Here is a 6,000-nt window from a genome sequence, read left to right on the forward strand (position 1 = left end):
TGATCGCTCAACTACTGCTCATGCAATGCAAACTGCAGTGAACATGTAACGATGGCGATTAGAGCCCTTTAATAATCAATAACGACCAGGAGCTGACATTAGTCTTATAATAGACAAGTCAAACACGCCGACTCCGACTGTAACCTTTACTTGGAGTAAACATTAGTCATCACTTCCTCTACAGCCGTTATGCCAGCAACAGTGCTACACAAAACAATGCCACGACGAGTTTCTGTTGACCTGGTCTAACCTACTTTGAAAGCAAAATGGCCTTGTCTTTGCAAGGCAGACAACGGCGTATCCTAGCAAACAGTTTCCACTGCAGGCACACAAGGCCTCGTCTTGCCGTAAAGCAGTATCCCACAGCTTACTAGCTAGCTGAGTCGGTGAGTTTGTTAGCTTAGCTGGTGTGTGAACATGCTAAGAAACGGTACCCTTCCATTTCCCCCCACTCACACCAGTTAGTAAACGTTAACAACAACGTTTAGTCGCTACGCGTGTCAACCCGTTAACCACTGCAGGCAAGAGGCGTTTAAAAGATCAGCAAACAAGCCGGACAGTAGGCTAGCTAACCGCCAGCATTATTAGCACTGCGCTAACGAAGGAAGCTAGCGTCTGCTCTGCTAGTCAACGGGGCTGTTGTTTTCACCGACACACACTCCACTCGAAAATCTGATGTTTCACTGTCTGCGGCACACCCGCTTACCTCGAAAGAATTATCCTTCAGTTCACCACGGAGAAACAGGTGAATGTGTGGCACCGGGACAGACACAGGATCCCTCTCTGTCGTCGTTTGCTCGATGTACACATTGGCTCAGCTCCTGGAACAGAGACGAGACGGCAGGCGTTAAGTACCAGCCGCTCAGAGCGCGCACAGTTAAGTTTGCCACGGGAGCGCGCCTTGCACGAATTGCAGGTTGCTCGAAATGGTTCAATTTTATAATAATAACAATAATGCGAAAATAAATATACGCATATATGATTGCATCCCACACAATTTACTGCATATCTTTTGAAGCTGTTTCACATTATGAAAATATTCTCACCGTTTACAAAGAATATTAACGCATGCTCACACTTGTACTATCGCCTTAAAATCAAGGCTCGTCTAGCAGGTTCTCACCTTAGTTTCACTTCATTATACTATTCGCCTGCATCTTGTATCTGTACTGGATTTGATCTCTTGCCTCTCCGCTATAATGTAAGTGAAGGAAACTGCACATATGCTTAAACCAACAAGTCCCACAGATAATCCTTAGAAATTGGACATTTAAATCAGCAGTTTTAATGAAAAAAATAGCAAAGGGTTTTAAAAAGAGACTTTGGACAGGTATAGCGAAGATTGAGGTCAATCTTGATGCTGGACACATGTAACTGGCTGGGATTAAGATTTAGAGGTCGTGTTGTTTCTTTCATAGCAATCTGGACATAAGGGAAGCCATCACCACGCCCCCCCCCCCCCCCCCCCCTCACACACACACACACACACACACAGCCATCTACCATCAGGAGGGATGAGGGGTAGGAGGGGGAGCTAAATAGTAATGTGAGGTGGGGGTGGGAGGAGCTGCTGCGCAGGCTGGGATTACAGAGAAGGATTGGTTATGCAAGTGTGTTGTCCCAGTAGGCAAGCTGCAGCAGGAGCAAACAGTAGGCTGAGAGACACTCAGACAGCAAGAATAGTAAGAGAAACAGCAGACCTTTGTAAATATAATCCTGCTGTCCTCCCGTAAACAGTGGCTATAAGCCTTCTACTGTAACCGGGCAGAGTGCAACACATTTTCTTTGTAAATACATGAAGTACACCATCATTGCATGCACACCAGAAACAACTTCTCACATTTAGGGTATCACATGTGCATTTAAATATAACAGCTTACTTTGGACACATATACATCACATGCGCACTTCTTCTCTAAACAAAAAACACAAAAGAGTATCTCTGCTTTTTTGGGTCAGTTACTGTAGAAACAGAACTCAAGAGAAAATACAGAGTACTGGAGAAATATAAAGAGGGTATGACATTTTTATAAGGACACAATAAAAGACAGTGGGATGTCAAATGTCTGAATTCGGTCAATTATGAGGATGTCCCTTTTTTCATCATTTAGCTAGGAAAAAACCAATCTACCAATTGTGAATGCACTGGAGGCACTCATTAAGCCCATTTCTTTATATTAATTAGAGGAATAGAGCAAGCAAATAAAAAGGAATGGAACTACAGAGAGCACCAAGGAGAATGTGGGAGAGGGGCTGGGGAAGGAAGACAAGAGGAAGTGGAGCAATCCAAACCCATGAGAATGTTAAGCTGTGCTGGTATGCTAGAGGAATTTGAATTTCTTGGTCGGACATAACAACATGCACAGTTTTTTTTTTCCTTTAGCAAAGTGAGAAAGAGAAAAGGGTGGAGGGAAGACGCCAAAAAGAAATGTGGAAGGAAGAGATAGTTTGAAGAGGAGAGGCAGAAAATAGAGTTTAAGAGAAAGGGAGGAAGGAAGTTGTGAGACAAGGATAATGGATGTAATGCAAATGGGAGAAGAGTATGGAGAAAGAGGATGGGAATGGAGGGGTATGTGGGAACAGGGGGAGTGTTAAAAGAAACGAAGGAGGAAATGGGTGAGTGAGAGCTGGCAGAATCATCAGCACATTCCAGACATAATGTTGTTTGGCAGTAGATTGTTATGCTGAAATCAAAGCAAGTTAGTAGCTGTGCATTGGCCAAGATCCTCTCCGAAAAACTTGTTTGCTGCTGTCTGGAAGCCTGGTCAAGTGGAAAACCTTGACCGGGCTGTATGGGCAGAAATCTGTGCCATCAGAAACTGAATTTGAATAAGTTCAATTTGAATTTGAATTGCTCAGATTGAATCTGAATTGTAACTTGAATAAATGCTTTTGAAAACTGAATTTGAATTAGGCTAATTTGAAATTGAATTTATGATTTGAAAGTGATCATCACTAAATTGAAATTGAATTTTATATTTTGAAAATGAATTGTATTGCTTTGAAACTGCATTTTATCCTTTAAAAATTCAGCTCTCGAATAATTTCAGTCTCACTTCTCACCATTCAGTTTCAGTTCTACAATTCAATTTCAGTTCCAAAATTCAGTTTTTTGGAACTTACATCCGGTTCCGGTTCAATCAGAATCAGAATCAGAATCAGAATACTTTATTGATCCCTGGGGGAAATTATTTTTTGTTACAGTGCTCCATTTTAAACCAAGCGCAGATTAATAGAACTACGTTTTACTAGCGGACCGAAAGTGTTACTGACGGGAATCTACAGCGTCTTGAGCTGAATTAAGACTTCAGAAGTCATTCGTCATGTCGAATGACCAGCGGATAAACTCTCAGGTTGGTAATAAATGTATTACATGTATAAGAACAAGCGTCATGTTAACAAATGATAGCCGTACAGTAACTGTTATGCTTATTGTAGCTGTTAGCTAAAAACGCTAATTTAGCGTAGTTTGCCCTGAATTCAGCTTTGACAACAAATATGATCGACTGTTTCTAGTAGAATTCCAAAGTTGTCATCTTGTACCCTCTCAGAGTACCCCCTCTGTATGCTTGCAGAGACCCCTACAGTAGGGAAACATTTAGCTTTATTTATGTCTTACACAGCATCCCAACTCTTTAGCTAACTTAATAACTTTAGCTAAAGTGAATAGTTAGTCTAATTCATTAGTGCAGCTTTACTGGGTCACCTCTGTTTGAAGTGATACAACTATCACTGTGTTTAACTACCATAATAATTCTTAGGGTACTGAGTGCATGCTTAATTTGATTTTTTTTTTTAAAAACATACTGCTCCATTACTATGTTTGACAGGCTGAAGTTGTCGGGTCACCTCCTAAATCGACCATCTTTTACAGGTGTTTTGTGCCAGAAATGGAGTGTCCACTGAAGACTGAAGATACTGAATCTCTACGCCTTGCCATTGATCCCTCTTGTGCCTTCATCTAGACAAGAGACATTAACTTAACCACTCTCATATGCTCTGTACCTACATCACCTTCCCTGACAGTCGTAGCTTGGCTCATCTGAGGGTGAAATTATAAGAATGTGTTATTTTGCAAAGTGCTCTCTCGGGTTCCTAAATAAAATATGGCATTGAGGTCATTTCTTTTGAATTAATCCCTTCTTCTGAAATATAAGAACCTCTCCTGGTTTTAATGGCACTTTGGATTTCTTTACTTTCTGTTCCACTTCCAAACCCAAATGGATGCTGACAAGCTGCCACAGTAACATGGAAGAGGGAAAGACGTTGGAAAGGACTACTACAAATAAACCTAATGCCTAACAATGAAAAGTGTAAAATAAGAACAATAATAATAATAAAGATAAAAGATGAAGTAACAAGTTTTTAGTTTTTTTGTTTATTCCAAATGATCATCCAGATGTCTGTGACGTGATGACAAACACCATAATGGAAGGCCTTAGTTATCACATGCTTAAACTCATATTTTTGCATATGCTGAACAGGCAGTCAGACATGCTGTAACTGTGTGGTAGAAAACAGCATGAACACCATACGGCAGGGGTCTCAAACTCCAGTCCTCGAGGGCATGGAAAAGTTGCATGACACTTTGACCCTTGAGGACTGGAGTTTGAGACCCCTGTCATATGGAATATGACAGGTGTGGTTGAACTGCATGAAGACTCTGAAGTTTCTCTTCTCTTCTGGCAGGACAGGAATGTGGCCTTGTCCTGTGAGCCACTGTAAGGATGTACTTAGAGTAGAACTGGACTGTCACCGGCCTCAGGCTCTTCACCCTTTTCAAAGACAAAGCAGTCATTTAGATAAAATATTAGGTATTGTTTACCTGTAAATGCACAAAGAGAATTTAGAAATGTAATTATTGTCAAGAGTGAACAAGCACTGATAGTGTAATCTACAGCTGTGGCCAAACGTTTAGAGAATGAGAAGTGTTGTTTGCTTATTTACAAAGTTTGCTGTTTCAGTGATAGTTGTATATCATATTATATCACTTCAAACAGAGGTGACCCAGTAATGCTGCACTAATGAATTAGACTAACTATTCATGTTAGCTAAAGTTATTAAGTTAGCTAAAGAGTTGGGATCCTGTGTAAGACATAAATAAAGCTCAAATACAAAGGTTTGGGCACCGTTTTGCATGTTTCCCTACTGTAGGGGTCTCTGCAAGCATACAGAGGGGGTACTCTGAGAGGGTCCAACATGACAACTTTGGAATTCTACTAGAAACAGTCGATCATATTTGTTGTCAAAGCTGAATTCAGGGCAAACTACGCTAAATTAGCGTTTTTAGCTAACAGCTACAATAAGCATAAAAGTTACCGTACGGCTATCATTTGTTAACATGACGCTTGTTCTTATACATGTAATACATTTATTACCAACCTGAGAGTTTATCCGCTGGTCATTCGACATGACGAATGACTTCTGAAGTCTTAATTCAGCTCAAGACGCTGTAGATTCCCGTCAGTAACGCTTTCGGTCCGCTAGTAAAACGTAGTTCTATTAATCTGCGCTTGAACCGGAACCGGATGTAAGTTCCAAAAAACTGAATTTTGGAACTGAAATTGAATTGTAGAACTGAAACTGAATGGTGAGAAGTGAGACTGAAATTATTCGAGAGCTGAATTTTTAAAGGATAAAATGCAGTTTCAAAGCAAATCAATTCATTTTCAAAATATAAAATTCAATTTCAATTTAGTGATGATCATTTTCAAACCATAAATTCAATTTCAAATTAGACTAATTCAAATTCAGTTTTCAAAAGCATTTATGCAAGTTACAATTCAGATTCAATCTGAGCAATTCAAATTCAAATTGAACTTATTCAAATTCAGTTTCTGATGGCACAGATTTCTGCCCATAGGGCTGGAGTTAAACTCCCATCCTCTAAATTCCAGCTCATGCTGGAATGAGCAAACTAGAAAGTGCAAATACACTGCATATACTGGAAGCACGGATGGTGTTTGAAGCATTGTCTCTTTGATGCTGCTGCTACCCTCG

At 40.3% G+C, this 6,000-nt stretch overlaps 1 protein-coding gene and 1 long non-coding RNA gene across 3 annotated transcripts in view; both read right to left on the minus strand.

Moving 5' to 3' along the window:
* Positions 1-880, minus strand: part of siah1 (siah E3 ubiquitin protein ligase 1) — a 36,293-nt gene extending 35,413 nt beyond the window's left edge. The window contains exon 1 of one of the 2 annotated variants that reach the window (XM_082539394.1): positions 707-880. The gene's annotated coding sequence lies outside the window, so the exon portion shown is untranslated. The remainder of the gene's footprint in view (positions 1-706) is intronic. The other variant, XM_082539393.1, reaches the window with a different exon arrangement.
* Positions 881-4,468: 3,588 nt separating this feature from the next.
* On the minus strand, positions 4,469-5,546 carry LOC309710271. Its single transcript, XR_014277697.1, has 3 exons — positions 5,383-5,546; positions 4,594-4,775; positions 4,469-4,558 (listed from the first exon to the last, which is right to left on the minus strand). It is a non-coding gene; the product is annotated as an uncharacterized lncRNA (long non-coding RNA).
* Positions 5,547-6,000: the final 454 nt, after the last annotated feature.

Source organism: Aulonocara stuartgranti (assembly GCF_965226115.1).
Source record: "Aulonocara stuartgranti genome assembly, chromosome: 7".
NCBI classification, from domain to species: domain Eukaryota; kingdom Metazoa; phylum Chordata; class Actinopteri; order Cichliformes; family Cichlidae; genus Aulonocara; species Aulonocara stuartgranti.